Source organism: Emys orbicularis, chromosome 16 (assembly GCF_028017835.1).
Source record: "Emys orbicularis isolate rEmyOrb1 chromosome 16, rEmyOrb1.hap1, whole genome shotgun sequence".
Classification (NCBI taxonomy): Eukaryota; Metazoa; Chordata; order Testudines; family Emydidae; genus Emys; species Emys orbicularis.
The window spans coordinates 25,239,796-25,252,770 of record NC_088698.1 but is presented as its reverse complement, the minus strand read 5'-3'; the positions used below and the strand labels follow the sequence as shown (position 1 = coordinate 25,252,770).

General features: G+C 45.4%; 1 protein-coding gene across 1 annotated transcript in view; it reads right to left on the bottom strand.

Annotated features, from left to right (window-relative positions):
* CCDC92 (coiled-coil domain containing 92) overlaps positions 1 to 12,021 on the bottom strand; it is a 30,891-nt gene extending 18,870 nt beyond the window's left edge. Inside the window, exon 1 of the mRNA XM_065418032.1 lies at positions 11,880 to 12,021. The gene's annotated coding sequence lies outside the window, so the exon portion shown is untranslated. The remainder of the gene's footprint in view (positions 1 to 11,879) is intronic.
* Positions 12,022 to 12,975: the final 954 nt, after the last annotated feature.

Below are 12,975 nucleotides of genomic sequence, written 5' to 3'. Positions count from 1 at the left end.
GTGGAAAAGGAAGCCCTAGCCGCGAAGTGGGCTTGTGACGCCCTGCGCTACTACCTCCTAGGAGCCCCTTTCGTCTTGGTCACCGACCACTCTGCTCTTCAGTGGTTGGCTCGCATGAAGGACCATAATATGCGGCTGCAGCGGTGGTACTTGGCGCTGCAACCTTATGCCTTCACCGTTCGCCATCGGGCCGGGAAAGACCATGCGAACGCCGACTTTCTTTCCCGCCTAGGGGGTATGGAAGGGTCTGGCCCCGGTACCCGGGTGCCAGCCTTGAGGGGGGGGCCGTGTAGCGGGGCGGCCTGGCTCCCAGCCGCCCCTGGAAGGGACGAGCCAGAACAGCCGCCAGAGTGGGCGGAGCCACCGCCGCCTGTCCCCGCCCCCCGGAAGTCAAGGGGCGGGACAGGAAGTATAAAAGCCAAGCCACAGCGCTCAGTACCTGGCCGGCAGCAGGAGAGGACAGACGCTGGTGCCCGAGCTCCCGCGGGCCTGAGCCTGCCCAGAGCCCGGTATCCGGAGGAGGACTGGCCGAGCCTGCCCAGAGCCCGGTATCCGGAGGAGGACTGGCCGAGCCTGCCCAGAGCCTGCTACCCTGAGGAAGACTAGCCGAGCCGACCCCGAACCCCGTATCCAGAGGAGCGGCCTGAGCCAACCCCCGCCGAGAGTCCGGAGGACCCGATCCACCTACCCAGTGCTCGGAGTCCGGAGGAGCCCATGGTCTGGGACACGGCAGACGAGACTCAGGACGTGCAGGTACCTATGGAGGAGGAGATGGGAAGTGGCCCGGGGGTAGCAGACCTCGAACCTATGTCAGTGTGTTGCGGTCAGGATCCCCACTGACCCCCGCAGCAGACGGACTGCTGCGGATAGGGCCCCGGGCTGGAACACAGTGCAGTGGGTGGGCCTGTGTTCCCCCCTGCCACCCCACGCCGGGTGGCAGTCTCTCCTCCTCCCTAACCCTGGGCCTCTGAGAGACTGATTGCTTGCTGCCCCGCCCTGACCTAGGGCCTGGGCTGCTATTACTTGTGTGCTCAGCACCCTGCCACAGGGCCTGAGCTTTGAACTACTACTTGTGTGCTCACTCCCTGCCTAAGGGCCTGAGCCTTAAACTGTTATTGGCTTTGCAGAGGGGCGGCCTGGCTCACAGCCGCCCCTGTAAGGGACGAGCCCCACCCCGGAACGTCTACACCACCCCAAGAAGTGAATGTTTTCCTGGCTCCTCTCAGTGTCGGCATGGCTCTGTGTGGATGATGCAGTGTTACCTGCCAAAATGAACTATATTATGCAAGATGAAATCTTGATACAAGTCAAAAGCAGACGTATTCAGGAGCTCTTAGAGGGCAAATCCTACTCTATTGTGGCATACCTGAAAAAAACGCTTCATGGTAGATCTGTCTCAGTGCTACAGAGTATTTTTTCTTAAAATAAAATAAAATAAAAAAAAAAAATTCTTAAACAAAAAAAGAAAATAAATTAAACTGAAAGAGTTGACAAAAGTAGGAATCTTGCTTCACAAATGATAGGCAGGGCTGAGAGAAAGGGCCCCTTCTGATCTGAAGTGTTTGGATGTAGTTCAAAATATTTCTGAGGGAGTCAGAAGCCTTTTCTGGCTGTGTATCAGGCTCCTGTGGACAAACTGGAATGCCTTCATATAACCCTCACATCACACGATAAGAGCAGAGAGATGGTGGCTTAGAATCCAGGAGGGAGAGCATATTAAGACAGTACTGGAATGAAGCTAACTAGCCATTTTTATAAGGTTTTATTTTTGACTGAGGGAGATCAGTTAAACAAGAAAGTCATCTCTTTCCAGATGGTACCCATTCCATCCATCTCCAGACATACCAAGCACTTGAGCACCCTCCAGACATGCATTCAGATCTTATGCTGGAATACACTATTTATGCAGGCAGGCAACTAACTTCCTCTCAGCTGAGAGCCAATTCCTTACTTGATCAAAACAAATCACAAGCTGACAGAATATTTTCTTATGTGTTGTAGCAAATCCAGTTTCAGGAAGTCACCTAAAAAAAGCAGGGGCACAGAGTATCTTTTGAAGACCCTTTCTAGTCAGCTTCAGTTTCACAGATGACAAAAGTGTTCCTGTCAAACTGACTGTGACGGTGCACCCCATAAGGCTTTATGGAAATATGCTTATGAATGTATATATGACATAACTGGAATATGTTTTATGCTACATATGCCATATAACATATCTCTGTAAAGGTTATGATCGACTGAATCTATTCATCCTATTTGTAGGCATGTATCATGTTTGAGTTCGAAGTTATGAATATTGGCTGTGTACCTGCTTGATTTTTAAGTAGCCTTAGTAAAGCATTTGGTCAGCTTCTCAAGAAAGGAATGTGTAAATTAAGTGCCCAATCAAGAAATACTTAATGAACAATGGATCTTGGAAGGCTCCAATCAATATAAGAAGTCTTCCTGGAGACATTCAAGATAGTATGTGGGCAATGGCTGCTGACATGTGACTTGCCCATGTGACTCCAAAACTCCATCTTGGAGCTGGACTTCGCATAGGAGAGAGGAGGGGGGCCTCCACCCACAAGAGAGTCTATTTAAGCCCGTGGGAGATCCCTCCATTTTGTCTTCAGCTGGCTCAAGAGATAGCAGCTCCATCCCAAAGGGTACCTGAAAGAAACTGGAACAAAGGACAGTAACTACAGGGGGTGTGAGTGATTGCTGGACCCAGACTAGAAGGAGACTAGTCTGTAAAAGGAAGCTTACTGGAACACCTCTGAGGGTGAGGTTTTATCTGTATTCTGTTTTCTTACTGTATTAGCCATAGACTTGCGTGTTTTGTTTTATTTTGCTTGGTAATTTACTTTGTTCTGTTACTACTTGGAACCACTTAAATCCTACTTTCTGTATTTAATAAAATCTTTTTACTTATTAATTAACCCAGAGTATGTATTAATATCTGGGGAGGGCAAACAGCTGTGCATCTCTCTCTATCAGTGTTATAGAGGGCGGACAATTTATGAGTTTACCCTGCATAAGCTTTATACAGGGTAAAACGGATTTATTTGGGGTTGGGCATCTGAGTGTTAAAGACAGGAACACTTCTTAATTTGCTTTCAGTTAAGCTTGCAGTTTGTGGGACGTGGTTCAGACCTGGGTCTGTGGTTGTGGCCGACAAGCGTGTCTGGCACATCCAGGCAGGGTTCTGGAGTCCCAAGCTGGCAGGGAAAGCAGGGGCAGAAGTAGTCTTGGCACATCAGTTGGCAGCCCCAAAGGGGTTTCTGTGATCCAACCCATCACACTGACTTTTCATGTTACTGGAAAAACATGCAACTCAAAGGATAAAATAATAAAATATGACAGACATGCACAGGTTTCTCCTTTTGATTAAAAATTGCGATGTAGAAACCGTGACTATATAACAGGACCACACAATTTCCTCCGGACAGGCTATGGTAAATATTTTCCTTTCTCTGGTTGCTACAAAACATATAAGATGCTTACTAATTAAGCCAACATCTCTCATGCCTCAGATATACAAGTCTGCCTAAATTGCCACCTCTTTACCACCAATGATTCATGTATCATTGCCCTCCCATTTTTCTAAGCCTTATTTTATATTTCAAGCATAATTACAGTCTCTGGAAAGGAAAGAGAAAATTAACATATCTTTTCCTCCCCTCAGAATGAGAATATAGTCCTATCTTTGTTAAGAAATAATTTCTAACATTTTTCCTGGTTATTTTCCCCTGCTGTTTTCCAGACAAACATATGTGGCCTCCCCAGCATAGTAGCAGGAAGATCAATTAAGAGGAGACAGTCTTGACAGCAACAATTTAAAGTTCCTAGATGTTCAGAAAATGAATAAGATGAGCCAGCTTGTACTCTTTACAGACACCTCAGTGACTTCCTGTAAATTTGACACAATCTATCTTAAAATCGTAAGTATTGGCAAGAATGATTCAAATGAAGATTATACAATCCTTCTCACTTCCTGAGACTACACAAGTCCGATAGATGCCAGAATTAAATCAGAACAGATTGAAGCAAGCTTCTATTAGGTCAGAGAAATATTGTGGCATATACATAAAGACATCACCAGCACTGGAGTGATTCACAGATGGTATTAGACAACATCATCATGGGCAAACGATTCTGTACAATGTCAGGAGTGCCAGAGACAGTATAAATACCTAAGTAGATAGGCTGTGACCTACGTCCATTACTCAGGATCCCAGTTCCTTGCACATAGAGCTGGTCAGGAAAAAAAAAGTCTACTTCAGTAATAGAACTCTGAAATTTTCATTTCAAGGTGTTAAAAAACAGACCCATTTTGGAGGAAAATATCAATAATCATTCTGATAAATTTTTTTTTTTAAAGGAAATCAATTTCACGAGGCGTGAAAATTTCTACAATTTTTTATAAAAAATGAATCTTTTGACTAAAAATTGTTTAATTTCAACTAGCTTGTATGCACAGATTTGAGTTTGCTCTTCCTTTTGCCAGTAGCAGGCCCCTCCTTGAGAACATCACTTCATTTCTCTCTCCTCCATTTTGAGAACAGACAGTAGTTTATTACTTAATGTAATTTCCATCAGGGCTAAGGGAAAGCCATAGCAAAAGGGTAGGCTCTGCCTTCAGCCCTGAATACAATTAGATTTGTGGACAGCGATGCAATATTACAACTAACTACCATATGTCATTTTCACTACTGGAGACAATTCCACAGTCAGTGGAAAAAGTAAGAAAAGCTCCATCTTCTTCTAGGTAGAGAAACAGTTTTAATATCACTTAATAAATGAAACAGAATTTGTAATCAGCTACAAGAAGTTCATTAAAGAGGCCCTTGAAAATGGAAGCAAAAAATTCAAAAGCAGGATCAGGCCTTAAATTATTTAGAAGACAAAGAATTTTTCCTACAAGGACATACTCTGAGTGTTATGTATTCTGTACATAAATTTGGAGCTATAATGGTGTTTAAATTAGAAATATGATTCTAAAATATAGAGAAACCAAATCTCTTGGATATTTCAGGTGTCAGTAATCCCTCATGAACTCAGATCCAATATTTTCATGTTATTTTAAAGGAAGAGTTTATATTGACAATACTGTGGGAATCCCAGGAGAGATTCAGAGGAAAGGATTTGCCATCATTTTTGAAATGCCCTGATTCTGAATGTTTGACTTTTCAACTTTCATGTTTCATTAACCCTAGTTCTTTGCATTTAATTTCCATTGTTTTAGGTTTAGTTTTTATAGGAAAAGGACTCCTTCCCCATATTATCTGGAGCTATTTGCCTATACAACCTAATTACAAGCCAAAATGCCTTTACCCATTTATCTGTGCACAGTGATCAACAGTTTACTCTGAGGAATGCATAAATCTCAAACTATATCTAGCATATATGTAAAACATATCTGGGCAAAACAAGCTGGAGTCTTTCAGCACCACAAAGAGAATCGTCCTTCCAGGAAAATCCATTTACAAAGAAGGCATCTGCACATCCAAATCAGAACACAACTGACAACAATTCTATACCTATGTTCAATTGCTTCACTTTGATGATAACTTGCAGGCAGTGAGCCCTCTAATATACTTAACGGTATTTGTGTAAAATACTGAAATAGTGTAAAACACTGAAAAATTTCACTACCTGTTCATCTACCTCCCGTTATACTGTTTCATAAATGTACGCTCCATTGTTTTACAATAATGACTGAGAACTACAAACATGTTCAATTTTTTTGCTTCCCTTACTTTGCTCAAAATAAGATTTTTAAGAGCAAAAGGTCCATATGACAAACAATGGTTGTATTATTTGAAAAAATGCAATTAAGGAACAGCATATGAATGATAGATTTATTTATTTTTTTAATCAGAAGAGTAAACACAAACACTCACAGATGTCTTATTAATACTACACCCAGCTATTGTATACTCCTAAATTATGCAGACTAGAGATGTAATACGGGGTGGACAACTTGAACCAAACCTTTAAAAGTAACTGGAAACAAAAAAACATATTCTGTTTTTAATTGCTTTGGGCTTACTCTGGTTCCCACCTGAAATGGAGTTTGCTTTCCAATAATTAAAACAGCAAGAGAAAGTGCTACATTTGTAGGGTTAACATGCAAAAAGATTATTTCACAGAAAAACTGCCTACCCACTGTCTGCAAGCAGCTGATAGAGTTTTGAAGAGAAAACAGAGAGTAAACAGGTTTCAGAGTAGCAGCCGTGTTAGTCTGTATCCGCAAAAATAACAGGAGTACTTGTGGCACCTTAGAGACTAACAAATTTATTAGAGCATAAGCTTTCGTGGGCTACAACCCACTTCTTCGGATGCATATGAGAGAGTAAACAGGATTTTTTTTTAAAAAAAAGATTAATTTGAAAACAATTTATAGAATGTGTCATAGTTCTGAGCACAGTATGTTTTATTTTAAAGGCCTGTTTTGCAAACAATGCGTATCTTCAGCATGAGTTGTACCAGAGAACAGATGCTGTGCACTGAGTTAGATCTACCATTGCAGAAACAGTGTTGTGTTTACTTTACCTGCAAGTGAGAAATCTGTTGTCTACAGGAGTAACAAGCAACATGAAAGAAAAAGTTACGCAGTTAATGTTAAATTTTTGCCTCTTTTTGTTAACTAAAAATACATTTGATATAAGATCAGTGCTGGTGGACCAATCTTCAAGATCCTAGGACACTCAGTGCTCTAATATTAATCTTCTAGCATTTTAAAGGCCCGATTCCGACCGAAGTAAAGTCAATGAGAATTTTACAACTGAATTCACTGAATGGAAGACTGTCCCCAAAATATAACAGGATAAATGTATTTGCAATTTTTTTTATATTGTTGCTTTATGAACATATTAATATGAAGGAGGGGAACTGTATTTAAGTACAATAGTTCTCATGTGTTTATCCTATGTTCAGAACTATCATAATCTAGTTAGCTGACTTCTCCAACTAGCTGAGCTATAATACTGATATAATACTAGCATCACCCCTGCAAAGTAATTTCTTCAGGCAATGGTGACAAAGATTCTGAGAAATACAGACAGTACTATGGGTATTGTTCTACATCCTCTTGTAGGCAGAGAAACAGTTTTAATATTGCCTAATAAATGTAACAGATCTTGTAATCAGCTACAAGAAGTTCATTAGAGAGGCAAACACTGGCCCTTGCAAAGAGAAACAAAGAAATTCAAAGCATGACAATCTTCAGTGAATTACCTTACTCTAACATTCAAACAAAAATATTAAAATACAGCACTAAAACAAGAATGGGCCAGGGAATTAATGTCCCAGACATTTTATTTTGGCATATCGTAGATGCAAAAGGAATCAACAAGATCTAGTTATATAGTTGTAATAAGATTTTTTCTACAAACAGTGGGCAACCTCTCCAGTTTAACTCCTTCCACGCTCCTGGGCTGCATCATTCAGCACAATTATTACAAAGGGTATGGCAGGAGCTGCTGGAAAACTAGATTATTGTACAATATTCAATATTAATTTAGCTTGTACAATTAATTTATAGTAAAATATTCTCATCCCTTAAAGCAGAATCTACAAAAGCTGTGTATGGGGTGTTTTTGTCTGTGGATACAATAACAGTGTTGCTGTGACACAAATGTATGGTTTTACTGTGCACTACAGTAAACAGACATGAAAAAGCCTGCATAAAGAGCCAGACCTCAAATAAGAGTCACTTAGTACAACCATCTTACAAAACCTCTATTTTTCCTTTTCTAGGGCTTCCCTTTTTTTCAGATCTTAGATTCCTAAACCCCTTTTAGAATCAAGAAAGGGAGAACAGGAAAAGACTGTGGAACAAGAAAGCTACAGACACTGTTCTCTGGACAGTACATGCCTAAGTATTCCCATAAAGCATCCAATATTACGATTAAGTCATTTGGATCTCTGATCTTGCAATACCTCATCAGACTTCAAAAAAATGCTACTATTAATTACTGACAAACTGATCAATTAAGTCACTTTTGTTAGCTGGTGGCACAAAAGATTTCAAAGTATTATAGAAACAGTACTTCAGGAATATGAAAGATCAAAGTTATACACAAGATGGTGAAATAAGACTAGTTTGCTTCTAAAAATTAGTCATTTAGAATATTTTACTATTAAAAATAATGAGATGACACATCTGCAAGACCTCAGGCAGAAAGATGGATTATTTTATATTTGTCCACTTACATACATACAAAGTATACACTGGAGATCCTGATGCTATAAAAATAATCCCTAGATACCATTTTACATTTGGTTTTAAATATTCCTTAGACATCTTTCAGTACTTTTAAAAGTCTAAATAAAGTAAATACCAGGCTAAATATAATATCAAGAGCAAAGCTTGCAAGCTAGTTTATTCCACCTGCAATCCTAGTCCGTCCTACTATACTATATACAATGTTTAAAAAGTGCATTCCTTACAGGAAAAACACCAGAGGGGAATTTTCTTTCTGCCCACTGATGACAAAGGCTCACTGATGACTCCTCCGAATGAATACACAGTAATTCTCAAAAGGTTTTAGATTTTAATAATGAGCCACATTGAAAAAAGTTTTTAATTTTACAAATTATGCCAAAGAAAAATGCAGTTTGATAATTTTAAAACTGCTGTTAAAAAGGATAACATTTTTAAAATTTGAAATCAAATTTATGAAATGTAATTTTTTTTCAAAATTACTTGTTTACAATTTTAATGTTCAACTCGGTTATTATGAATCTTATAATCAGCATTTAGCTTGGCTGTCACAGTTCTTCCTGCAACAATGCTTTTAACATATATTACGCAGTACGCTTAGTAATAGCTACAGCAGTTATGCACCAGTTTGTCCAATTATTCATTTTATAGATTTTTAGGCATGTAATGTCTTCCTGAATCATGACCTCCCCACCTTTGAATTGAAAATTCAATTAAACAACAAAACATCACTGAAATCTCAATATACTTCATAGAGTGGATGTACAGCTTTAATATTCAACAGAACAGATAACATATATGGGATTTAATGGATAGATTTCTTATTTTTGTCATTTTATTAGCTGTTCCAGTATATCAATAGTTTTAAATAGTTAAACGAACCTTGGGATATGTATAGTTTTATGAATGCATAAATGTACATCTATATTAAACTAAGACAAGATCATAATTCTCTCTTACTAGTTCACAGTCATACTACTGTACCACCCTAAAGAACTATATTTACTAGCGAACAAACAGTATATAAGGAGGGACTGCACTACACCCACACTGATATGAAATGAAATATTAAAATATTAAGAGGGATAATTCCTACTGTATAAACATCAACAAAGGCACATTTTAGCTCAAGTGTTTACCCATCCAAACAAAGTCTCCTGGATATTTCTTATGCACCTGCAATGCAGCTCAGAACTCTACAATCCCATCCTCAGGGCTGCCACAGTCCCGTGTCCTTTTATCTTATCATCCTTACTTCAGCTTTTGACAGTTTAATATACTACATTAAAAAAGCATATCATTATAATTTATGGTGGCAACATACAAACATGCAAGGACCCCCGCCCTCCGTCCCACCTTAGTTCTTGGGTTTGGCGATAAACAGACAGCAGCTAGGTGGCTGGAAGACACTCCATTTCCAAACACAAGCTTTGCACTCCTTGCTACTATTTCCAGAAATGATAGGCTCTCTCCTTACATAAAATACCTCGTCTTGAATAAAGATTCCACCCCTCCCCTCCCCACACACAGTCCTTCCATCTTTTCTTTCTTCATCCACCCTACAGATTCACTGCAACGGAAGAGGAGGAGAATAATGTCACTTCCCTAAAGCTCAAAGGCAACATTGTCCTTCACGTTTCCTCTTTTATTAGGTACCCCCATGGCATACCTTAAGGTCTAAGACAAGCAGTCATGCCACCTCCCCTCCCAGTCAATCCACTGAAATGGATTTGTGTTTTCTAAATAGGAACAGGGAATTAAAGAAACGCCCTGTCAGTGAGTTAGCCAAGGAGTAACAGGGCAGCAGAATAACCCCCCTGCCCGCCTCCTATTCCCCAGCGGACTGCAGCAGGGCTGCAAAGGCTCACAGAAGTGGAAGGCAATCGTTTTGCTACAACCCTGCAGTCCCTGCACATACACATTCATGGAGAAGAAAGCCTTTACCCTATACACTCAGCTTTATTCTCTGCTGGGCGTGGGCAGGAGGAAATGTTTTAATGCAGTGATGCTCAACCTTTTTTCATTTGCGGACCCCTAAAACTTTCATATGGAGGTGAGGACCCCTATGGAAATCTAAACAGTCTGCAGACCCCCAGGTGTCCGGACCACAGGTTGAAAATCACTTTTCTTTGGTAACAACAACCTTTCGCAGACCCCTTAGACAAGGTCTGTAGACACAGTGGTTGAGAACCACTACTTTAGTGAGAGTAGTAAGGGAGTGTCTCACCTTCACCCCCAACGAGGGCAGGAAAAAAGTCTTCACCAGATGCCCTTGCTCTCCTCCTCACTCGTGTATGTGTGGAAAAAGGGGTGAGATGTCCCCGGCCCCAGGCTACCCCCCACCTATGTGTGTGGGGGGAGGTGACACACCCCGACCCCCCAAGCTGCCACCCCACCTCTCCCTGCAGAGGGGGAACGCAAGGCCCCTTGGCCCCCCCACCTGTCCATGCAGGGAGGTACATGAGGCACCCAGCCCCTCAGGCTGCCCCCCACCTGTTTGTGTGGGGGGAGGCGAGACACCCAGCTCCTCAGGCTGCCCCCACCTGCCTGTGCGGGGGGAGGCGAGACACCCAGCCCCCCAGCCTGCCCCCCACCTGTCCGTGAGGTGGGGGGGCGAGACACCCAGTCCCTCAGGCTGCCCCCCACCTGTCCGTGCGGGGAGGAGGTGAGACACCCAGCCCCCAGCCTGCCTGCCCCCCACCTGTCCGTGCGGGGGGGGGGGGGGCGAGGCGAGACACCCAGCCCGCACCCGTCTGTGGGGGGAGGGAGGGAGGCGAGACACCCAGCCCCCCAGCCTGCCCCCCACCTGCTTGTGCGGGGGGAGGCGAGACACCCAGCCCCTCAGCCTGCCCCCTACCTGTCTGTGCGGGGAGGAGGGGAGGCGAGACACCCAGCCCCTCAGCCTGCCCCCCCACCTGTCTGTGCGGGGAGGAGGAGAAACACCCAGCCCCCCAGCCTGCCTGCCCCCAACCTGTCCGTGAGGGGGGGAGGCGAGACACCCAGCCCGCCCCCCCACCTGTCTGTGGGGGGAGGGAGGCGAGACACCCAGCCCCTCAGGCTGCCCCCTACCTGTCTGTGGGGGGAGGAGGGGAGGCGAGACACCCAGCCCCTCAGGCTGCCCCCTACCTGTCTGTGGGGGGAGGAGGGAAGGCGAGACACCCAGCCCCTCAGCCTGCCCCCCACCTGTCTGTGGGGGGAGGAGGGGAGGCGAGACACCCAGCCCCTCAGGCTGCCCCCTACCTGTCTGTGCGGGGGGGGGGAGGCGAGACACCCAGCCCCTCAGGCTGCCCCCCACCTGTCTGTGGGGGGAGGAGGGGAGGCGAGACACCCAGCCCCTCAGGCTGCCCCCCACCTGTCTGTGGGGGGAGGAGGGGAGGCGAGACACCCCGCCCCTCAGGCTGCCCCCTACCTGTCTGTGGGGGGAGGAGGGAAGGCGAGACACCCAGCCCCTCAGCCTGCCCCCCCACCTGTCTGTGGGGGGAGGAGGGGAGGCGAGACACCCCGCCCCTCAGGCTGCCCCCCACCTGTCTGTGGGGGGAGGAGGGGAGGCGAGACACCCCGGCCTCTCGGGGCAGCTCCTTCTCTCCCGCGACTGGCACGGCGGGACGGGGCCAGCCCCCGGCAGGGCCTCTCTGTGCCCAGCGCTACCAGCCCCCGCGCGGAGACTTACCCGGCTGCGGGTCGCCTCCCCGGGCCGGGCGGGGGGCGAAGCCAGACGGCTCCCCGGGGAGGGGGCAGGGCGGGAGTGTGTGGGGGGGCGGCGCAGGCGCAGAGCTCAGGTGCGGCTGCAGCGACAGCAGCTCCGTTGCCATGGCAACAAGGTCACCGCTTTAATCAGCCGCTGCTGCCGCTTCATCTCCGCCCGCTGACCCGGAGGGGCCGGGCGGGCGGGCCCCCGAGTGCGGGCGCGTGTCCGAGAGCTGGGCGTCCTCCTGAGCGTGTGACCCTCCCCCTCGCAAGTGTGCATACACCTGAGTGGGTGTGTATGCACCTGCAACTGCGCGGGAGAGCTGGGCACGCACCTGAGTGTGCACACGTACATACACACAACAGTGTGTGAGTCTCAGGAGTGTGCTTGTGTGTGCCAGGGTAACCAGATGTCCTGATTTTATAGGGACAGTCCTGGTATTAGGGGCTTCATCTTATCTAGGCACCTATTAACCCCCAACCCCTAGCCTGATTTTTCACACTTCCTATCTAGTCACCCTAGTGTGCATAAATGTGCATAGGAGCTTGGCAAGTATGTGCAGAACTGTGCATGAGAGCTGAGGTTAGATGTGCTATATCTGAGAGTGTGTAAGCTGTGAATGCATCTAGGGGTGCTATGTATGTACATGTGTGTGACGATGTATTCAGCTGTGTATGGACCTGTGCATACATACATGCATGAATATAAGTGTGAGCACAGCTTACTCCTGGGGGGCTATTCTGCACCACTGCACACGGGCAGAATTTATGTCTCCCACAGATTTCTTCGCTTCCCCGCAGAAACTAACTTTCTGATGGGGAAGCAAAGGGAAGCCACAAGAGTGGTCATGCGACTCTCCCCAGCAGTATGTTTTGGGTGGCCAGGGCAGCCGGCAGAGAGGTAAATCACTGTGGGGCAGGGGGCGGGACTGGAGAAGACCCAGCTGGTGGCTCCTACCCTGTGCCAGGCAGAGCTGCTAGTCCCGACTGGGCTGGGCTCGGGAGGACAGGACTTCCTCTTCCCCTGCATGGCTTCTGGGGCCAGGTCAGACCCACTCCCAGATTTCTCCCCGAGCTGC